The 12,331-nt window shown below is 41.1% G+C and overlaps 1 long non-coding RNA gene and 1 other non-coding gene across 24 annotated transcripts in view; both read right to left on the reverse strand.

The window, feature by feature from the left end:
* Positions 1-2,772: 2,772 nt before the first annotated feature.
* The window catches only part of LOC128688696 (uncharacterized), a 51,611-nt gene continuing 42,052 nt past the window's right edge, over positions 2,773-12,331 (reverse strand). For 6 of the 23 annotated variants that reach the window (XR_011391945.1, XR_011391943.1, XR_011391942.1 and 3 more), the window contains 5 exons: positions 10,022-10,055; positions 8,605-8,652; positions 8,048-8,079; positions 7,185-7,305; positions 2,784-3,078 (listed from right to left, as the gene is read on the reverse strand). This is a non-coding gene — a long non-coding RNA (uncharacterized lncRNA). Of the gene's footprint in view, positions 3,079-7,184; positions 7,306-8,047; positions 8,080-8,604; positions 8,653-10,021; positions 10,056-12,331 lie in introns of all 23 variants that reach the window. The other 17 variants (XR_011391955.1, XR_011391950.1, XR_011391946.1 and 14 more) reach the window with 11 other exon arrangements.
* Positions 8,708-8,774, reverse strand: LOC128688744 (small nucleolar RNA SNORD34). Its single transcript, XR_008407072.1, has one exon. It is a non-coding gene; the product is annotated as a small nucleolar RNA SNORD34 (small nucleolar RNA).

Below are 12,331 nucleotides of genomic sequence, written 5' to 3' on the forward strand. Positions count from 1 at the left end.
CTTCTGCCTCTGAGGCAACGAATTTCCCGCTCATTTAAGTAGACCTGGCAACGGCGAGAGTATGAAGGGCGAGCCTCATGATAATTAAGGCAAGAGGGAGGTCCACTATAGGATGTATTAGAATGGTCATCGGCACCACTGACTGGGCATTTGGCTATAGATCTGCAATATTTTGCTGGGTGGCCAAATCACCAGCAATTCCTACACTGTTGCAGTGTAGGAATCACCTTCTGAACTTGTAACAGATGTCCTGCTACATAAACAGATGGGAGTTCACGGCTGTCAAAAGTTAAACGAGCCACAATGCAAGGTTATCGCCTTCGCACGAGGGCGGGAAGAACACAAGTGTCTACCTTGAGAATTGGGAGATCTTGGAGTTCCAGCTGTTCGAAAATGTCATTGCCACATGTCTGGAAATTGTTGGACTATGGTATGGGGCAGAAAAACAGTACCACTGCAAGAATTGAGGGAATGATTTTGATAGTGATAGGAATAATATAGTTATGTGAAAGAAGACATGAGCTTGGGTAGAATTCTGGACTGTGATGATGTGCATACCACTCTTAAGAGCATGAAAGGAAATCTCTACCAACATGGCATAGGAGTGCTTTGCCAATACTATGGCCAGAAAGATAGGCAGTAGAAGAAGTCGGTCGTAAAGTAAAGAATTTAGTCCATTGTGTGGTCCGAAACAGCGTGGAGAGGGAGTGCATGACGTGTCAGTCTTTTCCGAGTAGAATGGGAAGGTAATGAAGTAACATCGTCAGGAGATTGTCGTTGGCGTTTAGAAGTGGGACCAGAGTTGGTCCAATGCGAGACGGGCTGGCGATTCTAAAATAGTCGCACCATAGAGGGAGAGGCCGGAAGCATAGTCAAAGGAGAGCAGAGGTCAGACAAATCGAAGGAGTCAGTGGAAGCCCCGGTACCGCTTCAGGTACCGGGGCTTCCACTGACTCCTTCGATGTGAGGAATCGGTACCAGCAAGAGGTACAGGAGCCTTATGAGTGTCCAAAAGACGAGGCGAGGTCAGAACAGGGTGCGGTAACAATAAGGGGCCCGGGGGTAGCGGGGTCACGTATTTGGGACTCCATGGTTAGGTTACTTTTCTTTTTGTTTAAGAAAAAAAATAAAAATAAAAACGAACAAAAAAAAAGGGGGGGGGGGGGGACCGGGGAGGGATGGTTCCTAGGAGGAATGAAAGGGCCAGAAATCTCCCTCCGCATCCAAGAGGACCTCAGCACCACAGATGCAGCATGGAACCCTTGCCATACCCTACCCTTCCTGCAAGTAAACCAACAATCCGGGATAGCAACCTCACATCTGCCGAGCTACCTCGGTGGACAAAAGAGGGCGGTCGGATATCCACCACAAAGCGTACCTCATTCGGCCACCACCCCCGGAATCCGAAAGGTGGCTTCCAGAGATACACTCGTCACCTGAAAGACACCCTCCGGGATACTGGAGAGGGATCGGGACATCCACAGGCAATCCAGATCCCACGGCCAACTACGCCACCGCCAAGAACCTCAACGGAATGGGATGGACCCCGGTACCCTTCCCTCTACCTATGAACTAGTGTGCCTGTGGGAAAAATCCCAAAGGCCAAATAAAGGAAGGGCAAAAGGGAGGGGTGGGGAGGAGGAAAGGAAAAAGGGGAGGATGGGATGGGGAATGGGGGGTAATTAGGTTCGGTCTGAGGAAGGAGACCGACAGGTCTAATTCCTCAGACCAAGAGCCTCTTCACCACGCCGAGCCCCCCCCCCCCTTGAACAGGATTAGAATCGAGGAATACCCTGAAGATTACCTTGCTCAAGCCCACACACTGGAAACTGCATCAAGGCAAAAAATTGCTTCGTAGCCTTTCATTCTAGGAAACAAGTCATCTAGAAAGATTGTCTTTCTCAGGAAATTCATGAAAATGGGAACTGCAAGTTTTATCCCTTTGCAATGTGTCCATGGTGCTCTGATTCATCTTCAGAATTTTTGTAAATCTTAAAAATGTTTGGAAACAAGTTCCATCTATGCTTTGGAGGTTCCCCATTTGCTCAATAAATTAGAAAAAACCACTTAAGGTTTCATCAACTGCAACTTTGCAACATTTGAAATTTGGCATCCCTTACTGGGTGGGCCCCATAAATTTATTGGCATAAAGTTTCTGCAATTGAAGAAATTTATATAGGCTAATTTTGCTTACATTAAGATACTCTAAAGACATTTCAAATTTTACATTTTCCTAGGAGTGCCCAGTAAAGGGTTAAATTACATAATTTTTGTTTTTGTATTTGTATTTGGCTATTTCCTAGAGAGGCAAGTGAACATTCACTCATGTACATGAAGTAGCAATAAAGCAAACTTCAGAGTACCCTTCAAAATACAATATCCATTGTTGCGGCCCCCTGCCAAACTAGCGGTTAAATAGTTAACCTGCCGGCCGGCAGTACCACTGGGTACGTCATCAAACCCAATGTGGGGACTGCTGAGCCGGCCTTAGAGCAGTAAGAGCCTGAGTGCCTCACGGTACACACCTAAGCAGTAGGTACCTGACCACCGAAGGGTACACGTCTACTGGCTTTAGTAACAGTATGTACCAGAGCGCCTCGCTGTACACACCTAAGCAGTAGGTACCTGACCACCGAAGGGTACACGTCTACTGGCTTTAGTAACAGTATGTACCAGAGCGCCTCGCTGTACACACCTAAGCAGTAGGTACCTGACCACCGAAGGGTACACGTCTACTGGCTTTAGAAATATTATGTACCTGAGCGCCTCGCTGTACACACCTAAGCAGTAGGTACCTGACCACCGAAGGGTACACGTCTACTGGCTTCAACATTAAGTACCTGAACTCCTCAGGGTACACGTCTATGCAGTAGGTACCTGACCACCGAATCGTACCTATCTACTGGCGTTAGAAGAACCGCTCACCGCAGCTCACTGAGTCTGTTGGCCTCAGTTACTTGACGGCCGCATTCAGTGAGCTTGCAGCATGGTGTTCGGCTAGCGGTGTGTCAACCGCCTTTGGAGAGGATTTACTGGACTACCGGTGATGTCTGTGGACTCACCGTCTACGTTGATCAACTGTGGGCCGGAGTCGTCAGATGCTGTTTAGTGGGACATTACATGAAGAAAAGGTTGGAGTGTTACACTGAACTGGGCCAGGACCGTAGTGTGACACTGAGGGACGTACGATGGAGTGGAACACCGAGATATGCATAGGACCGTAGTGGAACACCGAGATGAAAAGGGTGTCGTGGGACACTGAAGATGGCCTGGTTGTAGTGTACACTGAACAGTGTCGTGTGACTGACTTCGTGTCGTGAGAGGCAGTTGATTGTAATTTATTATTATAAAAATGTTATTTATAATTTATTGTTTTAGCATAGAGATATATATATATAGTGACAGTAGTGTCAAGAGTTGTACCCTGTGTAGGGTTATTAATTATATTTTAGTAAAATGCTGATTATAATTTATTATAGTAACATGTACATATTATTATTATATCATAGTTCAAATACCTCTAGACCAAAGATAGTTGATTTTTATATTTTTTTTTTTTTTTTTTTTTCAACAAGTCGGCCGTCTCCCACCGAGGCAGGGTGACCCAAAAAAGAAAGAAAATCCCCAAAAAGAAAATACTTTCATCATCATTCAACACTTTCACCACACTCGCACATTATCACTGTTTTTGCAGAGGTGCTCAGAATACAACAGTCTAGAAGCATAAACATATAAAGATACACAACATATCCCTCCAAACTGCCAATATCCCAAACCCCTCCTTTAAAGTGCAGGCATTGTACTTCCCATTTCCAGGACTCAAGTCCGACTATATGAAAATAACCGGTTTCCCTGAATCCCTTCACTAAATATTACCCTGCTCACACTCCAACAGATCGTCAGGTCCCAAGTACCATTCGTCTCCATTCACTCCTATCTAACACGCTCACGCACGCTTGCTGGAAGTCCAAGCCCCTTACCCACAAAACCTCCTTTACCCCCTCTCTCCAACCCTTTCGAGGACGACCCCTACCCCGCCTTCCTTCCCCTATAGATTTATATGCTTTCCATGTCATTCTACTGTGATCCATTCTCTCTAAATGACCAAACCACCTCAACAACCCCTCTTCTGCCCTCTGACTAATACTTTTATTAACTCCACACCTTCTCCTAATTTCCACACTCCGAATTTTCTGCATAATATTTACACCACACATTGCCCTTAAACAGGACATCTCCGCTGCCTCCAACCGTCTCCTCGCTGCTGCATTTACCACCCAAGCTTCACACCCATATAAGAGTGTTGGTACTACTATACTTTCATACATTCCCTTCTTTGCCTCCATAGATAACGTTTTTTGACTCCACATACACCTCAACGCACCACTCACCTTTTTTCCCTCATCAATTCTATGATTAACCTCATCCTTCATAAATCCATCCGCCGACACGTCAACTCCCAAGTATCTGAAAACATTCACTTCTTCCATACTCCTCCTCCCCAATTTGATATCCAATTTTTCTTTATCTAAATCATTTGACACCCTCATCACCTTACTCTTTTCTATGTTCACTTTCAACTTTCTACCTTTACACACATTCCCAAACTCATCCACTAACCTTTGCAATTTTTCTTTAGAATCTCCCATAAGCACAGTATCATCAGCAAAAAGTAACTGTGTCAATTCCCATTTTGAATTTGATTCCCCATAATTTAATCCCACCCCTCTCCCAAACACCCTAGCATTTACTTCCTTTACAACCCCATCTATAAATATATTAAACAACCATGGTGACATTACACATCCCTGTCTAAGACCTACTTTTACCGGGAAGTAGTCTCCCTCTCTTCTACACACCCTATATATATATTAAAGATTAATTTATATTAATGTGTGTATTTATGTATCCCGAACTCTTTATTACAAAAGGAGTAAATCTTAATACCATCGTCTTTTAAAAATTACTTTTTTTGTAATATCCATCATCCTTCAAAATAAAAGCACTATCTCCAAACTATCTAGTTCTGCTGAATGTTCCCATGTCCACAGCCCATACAATACCAATAACTAACTTTCCCTCCAATCTATCAAACATGCCTGCTAGATGCTAAAGCCCTAACCTACTGAATTCTATTCACCTTTTACTCCAGTCTTCACTGGGATGCCTTTAGACTTCAATGCTTGGAATAAGCACTATTGCAATCCAAAATTCACAAACCACACTTTAGAAATATTTGTCAAGAAAGTTAAGAGAGAATGAAGTGAAAAAATTTAAGACCCCAAAATGGGTCAGAAAAGTAAAAAGTAATTTTGGGTTAAGTCACATCCTGAAGATTAAGTCTTATAAATTGTGTAAAAGTATTAGTCTATTAGAAATGTTTTAATATAGAAAATAAAATTTAACATTCCAACTATAATTGGACCACCCTGCTTTGGTGCAATATGACTGGTTTGTTGAAAGTTTACAGAGTATACTATATAGTGTATGATAAGGTTATTGAAAATTATAGATATAAGGGAGAGCAGGATTGCAGATGAACGAGGCAGCTTTAGAAGGAGTAGATCATTTGTTTACACTGAAGCATCTACATGAACAATATTTAGATAAAAAGTAGAGGTTTTCATTGCATTTATGTATTTAGAAAAGCCATATAATAGGATGGATACGAGAGCAATGTGACATGTTGAAAGTGCATGGAATAGGTATTAAGTTACTAAATGCTGTATGTAAAGTATTTATGAAGATAGTGAGGCTGAGGTTAGGGTGTGTAGGAGGGCGATTACTTTCCAGTAAAAGAAGGCTTTAGGCAGGGATGTGTAGTGTCACCATGGATGATTAACATTTATAGATGGAGCTGTAAAAGTAGCAAACCCTAGGGTGTTGGGGAGAGGGATTAAATTTTGGGGAATTAAATACAAAATGAAAGGAGTTACTTCTTGCTGATGATACTGCACTTTGGGGAGATTCTAAAGAGAAGTTGTAAAGGTTAGTGGACGAGTTTAGGAGGGCGCGTAAAGAAAAAGTTGAAAGTGAACACAGTTATGAAGGCATCAAACTAGTTAGGTAAAGAAAAACTGGATGTGAGGATGAAGCAAGTCGTCAGATATTTGGAGTAGATTTGTAAGCAAATGTGTTGGTTTATGAAGGATGATGTTAACCATAGAATTTATGAAGGGGGAAAAAAAGGAGGGGTGTTAATGTTGCAGTTTAAAAACTGTAGTGTAAAGCACCCTTCTGGCAAGACAGTGATGAAGCGAATGATGGTGAAAGTTTTTCTTTTTCGGGCCACCCTGCCTTGGTGGGAATCGGCCAGTGTGATGATAAAAAAAAAAATAAAAAAAAAAAAAAAAAGTGCCCTGAGGTATCTGGTGAGAAAGAAAAAGGAGGGGAATAGGAAGAGATCATTTATCCCCAGGATTACTAGTATGGAACACATTCGTACAGCATTATGTCAACGAGAGTCGGTTGATCAGATGAAAATGCTGGCCCCACAGATGGCTCCAACTTCATCCTGTTCCCTACTTTTGTCATAATACAAATGCTTTCAAATGAGCTGATGTAGGTAACAGTTCTTAGCTTGTCAAAGCTAGGGATCCTTAACCTAACCTTGTCAAACCCTCAGGGAGGGGGGTATAGAGAAACAGAAAAACAAAGAAAGAAAAAGACTAAATGTACAAGATTATAGTGCTACCAACACTTGTGGATGTGAAGCATGGGTTGTGAATGCTGCAGTGCAAAAGGGGCTGCAGACAACGGAGATGTGTAAGGCCAACATGTGGTGTAAATATTATGCAAAGAATTTGTGGAAATTTAGAGGTGTGGAGTTCCTACAAGTATTATTCAGAGGGCTGAAGAGGAGTTATCGAGATGAATTGATCATTTAGAGAGGTGGAGTAGTATAAATCTGTAGGAGGGGAGGGGGGAGGTAATTATCAAAAGCACAAAAACCACAAGGTCATAGAGCACAGATACAGAAAAAATAAGGGGGCAGGGGGGAGGGGGTATGGGCAAGGGGCCTGGATATGCAGCAGGCATATGAGCATAAGATTGTTGTGAATGGAGACTTAATGGCTTTTGAGACTGGACAAGCTGTTGAAGTGTGAACAGGGTAATATTTTGTGAAGAGATTCAGGGAAACCAGTTAGCCAGATTATTAATACTGTAATCAAGAAATTACAAACCTACAAGGGTCTAGCCAGACTCGAGTCCTGGAGGTTGGAAGTACAATGCCTGCATGTTGAAGGAGGGGTTTGGGATATCAGCTGTTCAGAGCGACATCTACGCCATAATATCTGGGCACCTCTGCAAAGACGGCAATAGTGTGAATAATGGTCACCCTGCCTCAGTAGGATAAGGATAAGTTTATACTGTACTGGTAAGTACAGCATTACAGCATGAACAAAAAGCAAAACCTCTCATAACATTCAGCCATTCAAAAACTAGACAAAACACTGGAAGCAACAGACTGGTTGTCTGAAGCATAATACTTCAATGACTTGCCAGAGCAGCCATGTCAGGGACATGCATTTTCATTGTTCCCCCCATGTTGTAGGCATTTCATGCCAATTTGTCAGGAATCAGCAGTATCTAGTACCCTCTTAACCAGAGTCAGGAGTCACTATCCAATTCTTGATATTTCTACTGCAATGACTAATATGTAGACAACTGCTATTTCATATCTTACGGATGTACTAACAGTGATGCTTAAAAGACAGCCTCTCCTCACTTAATGGAGTTCCGTTCATAATACCGTGTCGCTAAACGAGGAGCATAGTATAGTGGTAGTGGGTTTATGGCAACCATCTTTCATAGTGCTTTAATGTCGCCCTTGCACCATTTATAATATTCAGTATGTTTTTAAATTTTTATACAGTAGTGTACCATATGCTGTAAAACAGAATAGAAAGAATCATATCTTGCTATACACTTGGGTATGCATTACTGGTCAGCCTGTCAAGTCTAAGTCGTTTGTAAATAGTACATTGCGAGGAGCGGCTGTATAGTATGTTTTCATAAATTTTTTATCTAAGCCTCAAACTTTTACCTCAAGTCTGCTTGGTTGACAACCCAGGGGCACTGCAAAGAAAATCAGAACATTAAACATCTACAATTGGAAAATTTAAATGCCCCATAAACAATCTTATCAGAAAATGAATCGTCAAAACCATTACGACGGGGGCATTCTTTTCATCATTGAAACTTCCTTGTTCATGTTAATTATTGCACAGATCAAATTATAAATAGGTATGCAAACCTGCTAAAATGTGATGTGACTAACCTATAAACACAAGTCAAAACAAGAAAACAATGAAAACTGCTTAATATTCCTTCACATGCTTTTATGCATGTACTTTAATAACCAAGCCTATCATGGAAAGCACTAAATCACAAATAGTGCCATTGCTTTGCTAGTGGAGGGACATTCCATGCATGGTTTTAAGAAACCATAGGGCTCACAAGGCTAGGAGGGAGAAAAACTGGAAGCTGAGGGGGGGGACTCCCCCAAGAGTTTACTCCCCCCTCCCTTGCAACCACAAAGTAAAAAATGAAAATCTATTATCCCAACTAGGTGCAGGAACAAAATTAAAATCATAATCTAACCTTCCATTTAACTGGGCCAGATAAGAGGAAAGCTTGCAGTCAGACCTGCTAAAGTAAAAAATTAATTAGAACATTCAATCACAAAATATTTATTTTTAAATCTAAATAATTCAGTTTTGGCATATTTCATGTATATCAAATAATGTAGGTATAAAGCATCATGATTATTCATTATTAGACAATACAGTGGAACCTCTCTGTATTCCCTAGTCTGCATGTGAAACTACAGTTCTCTATAAAATTTATTTTTTGTTAATATTTCCGTATGTAAACCCAATTAATCCATTTCAGACACCCAAAAATATTAAACAAAAAATACATTTTATAGAGAATATCTAGTTTTACATACAGACTAGGGCATATGAAAACAGGTTCTGTCATACTTAGGAACGAAGACTAGTTAGGTATTCCTGACCATAAGTAGAGCACTTTCTGTAGAGATTACGGCAATTAACCAGAAGGAACATTCACTATTTAACGAAACTCCAATAACCACAATTCAAATTACCCATTAAGTTGCAACATTGCATACCCATCCCTAAAAATACAAACACTAAGCCCAATCTCCTGAACTCAGTCTAGGCAGTTTCTGAATGCTACCTTGTACAAATACAAACAGCACATTCTATACCAAACACCACTTCTCTCCATACCTTTCCCTATCTGCTAATCCCCTCCTGAGTGCATGAATGTACAGGTACACCAATTTTCCGGCATCCCAGGTTCCAAAGTTATGTTGAACCAACAGTGATCAACACTAACACACTAAGTACACACTTCCCGTATGTCTAAAACTCCATGGACTTAAAACCTTAAATTGAAGAAATTGGATTTTTTTTTAATTAATATACATTTAAGAAAATTTATTAATCAATCTGGAAGTCGAGAGTAACATACTGAAACACCACATTGCAGTTTTTCCTAACAGTTCAACTGTTTCTTTAATCTATATTGACTGGTTTAGGCTTAACACTACCAATGACACTTTCATCTCTGAAGCCATAACTAGATTAAATTTAAGCAAAATAAGGTCACAAAAGTGAGATAACACCAGCAAGTGCAGTGTACAAACAACCTACATAAACACAGCTACACAAAGCCATGTGGGAAGCCCAGTAAATTGGTCTGACAGGTGCAGGAATTTAAAGTTCCTGCTTGTCATTTTCTCCAGACTAAAGGTATTGGACCATCCACTGCCAGAAAATCTTATGTACATATATTTGAATGTGCAAGTTTCTCCCTCAATGCCAGGATGTCTTCCTCCAGGTTTCTCCCCCTCTTCATCCCTGTATCCCCCTCCCTTCCATCACTCCCCTAAAACACACCTGCAGGAAACTAAAATTACCTTCACCCCACTTTATTAGCATAAATTAATTTTAAGAATTTTGCACTTTAAAATAGCCTTATAAATATTTACCTCCAAATACTTCTTAGTTGACAGCCCAAGAGCACTGCAAAGAAAAATTGGCATATCAGACATCTACATTTAGAGAATTTAATCTACTGTACTGTAAACAGGTTAACCCTTTGACTGTTTCAGGCCCCTCTCTGAAACTGTCATTCTATGTCGCCAAATATTCAAAAAAAAAAAAATTATTTTTTCTTATGAAAATGTTAAGATTATTTTTTTGAGTGTTTTAGTCCAAAAAAAAATTTTTTGCCATTGGTACTTACGGAGATATAGAGCCGTGAAGTTTGCAGAAAATGAGCCGCGTATGGCAACAGCGGCGACTGCCGCTCACCCGGTAAACTTTAGTTTACTTGTATTTGAAGGTTTGTTGTTTTTTTCACTATTTTATTTTTTCACATAACTTATGTGGCCTATGAGACCAAAGTAAGGTGCAATGTATATATATACACTCGTTGTATACAACACAATAAGCACACAAACATAATTATCAATATATTGTTTACAAAACTTGTTTACACAAACAAACAAACAAACAAACAAACAAACAAACAAACAAACAATTCTTCTTCTTCTTCTTCTTCTTCTTCTTCTTCTCCTTCTTCTTCTTCTCCTTCTTCTTCTTCTCCTTCTTCTTCTTCTCCTTCTTCTCCTTCTTCTTCTTCTCCTTCTTCTTCTCCTTCTTCTTCTTCTTCTTCTTCTCCTTCTTCTTCTTCTCCTTCTTCTTCTTCTTCTTCTTCTCCTTCTCCTTCTTCTTCTCCTTCTCCTTCTTCTTCTTCTTCTTCTTCTTCTCCTTCTTCTCCTTCTTCTTCTCCTTCTTCTTCTCCTTCTTCTTCTCCTTCTTCTTCTCCTTCTTCTCCTTCTTCTTCTCCTTCTTCTTCTCCTTCTTCTTCTCCTTCTTCTTCTCCTTCTTCTTCTCCTCCTTCTTCTCCTTCTTCTCCTCCTCCTTCTTCTCCTTCTTCTCCTCCTCCTTCTCCTCCTTCTTCTCCTCCTTCTTCTCCTCCTTCTTCTCCTCCTTCTTCTCCTTCTTCTCCTCCTTCTTGTCCTCCTTCTTGTCCTCCTTCTCCTCCTTCTTCTCCTCCTTCTCCTCCTCCTTCTCCTCCTTCTCCTCCTCCTCCTCCTTCTCCTCCTTCTCCTCCTCCTTCTCCTCCTTCTCCTCCTCCTTGTGTGCCAGTGTGTGGCTTATAATTGTTTTGAGTCAGAAGTCGGCAGCTGTCAAAGTGACATATTATCTCATTAGTCACTACCCCTACCCCTGTCAAAACAATGGGGTCGGATGCTGCTTCCCCTCCTCCATTCTATCTAATTATCTTTCTCCCTCATTCTATATCTTTCAATCTGTCTCTCTTTCTGTCTGCCTATCTCTGTCTCACAGGTACACATAAATACAAGTATACATAGTGTAAATTACCTAGGATAACCCAAGAAATCCAGACAAAGTGCTATACTCTGCTTGAAGATGTGAGTAAACGTGATGACACAGTCTTGTGGCTCTCTCTGAGACAGAGAGCTAGATGGACAGACAGGGAGCTTGACAGACAGACAAATAGACAGACAGAAATGTTTGTGTACCAGCAAAAACAAAGGGAGGCGATGGTCATGTAATATTACCCTCCTTTACGCTCATCAAAGTCAGCTCTTATCAGATGTTATCTCCCCTTATCTTGTCACTGTCATGGGGTGGACTTTTTTTTTTCTTGCTTCAAGGGAACAATATTATTACATCTTCTTCTTCCTCCTCCTCCTCCTCCTCCTCCTCCTCCTCTTCCTTCCCTCCTCCTCCTCCTCCTCCTCTTCCTCCCCTCCTCCCCCTCCTCCTCCTCCATTGCTTTTGGTCTCAAACTCCTCCAAATCATGAAATTGATCTTCACTGACACTTCCATCTGTGTTAGAGCATCACTTGGGAAGAGAAGAGTCCCAGATTTGCTGGGGAATCACATATTTCTTACCACTAGACATGCTGAAAAATGACAACTGAAATGGCATTCCCACAATGCACCACTGGCTCCCCGATTTTTTTTATATGGTGCACACTGACCATGGAGACCCATTCTCTCACATGTGGGCCTAGCAGCTTTCTCCTGCTTGATTTGAAGCTGCTAGAATTTATGCGTATAAATACGTCAGAAACATTGGCTCGTAAGACGTATTTATACGTCGGAAACAGTCAAAGGGTTAATCAGAAGTCGAATCGTCAATAACATTACGACTGGGGCGGTAAGTGTCATCACAAAATTCATTTTTTCAGTTTTGCATAGAGCAAACAGTAAGGCAATTTGGTTCAGTACAAAGGCAAGGGAAGGAAAATTAAAGTGTCAT

This window comes from Cherax quadricarinatus, chromosome 13 (assembly GCF_038502225.1).
Source record: "Cherax quadricarinatus isolate ZL_2023a chromosome 13, ASM3850222v1, whole genome shotgun sequence".
Lineage (NCBI taxonomy): Eukaryota > Metazoa > Arthropoda > Malacostraca > Decapoda > Parastacidae > Cherax > Cherax quadricarinatus.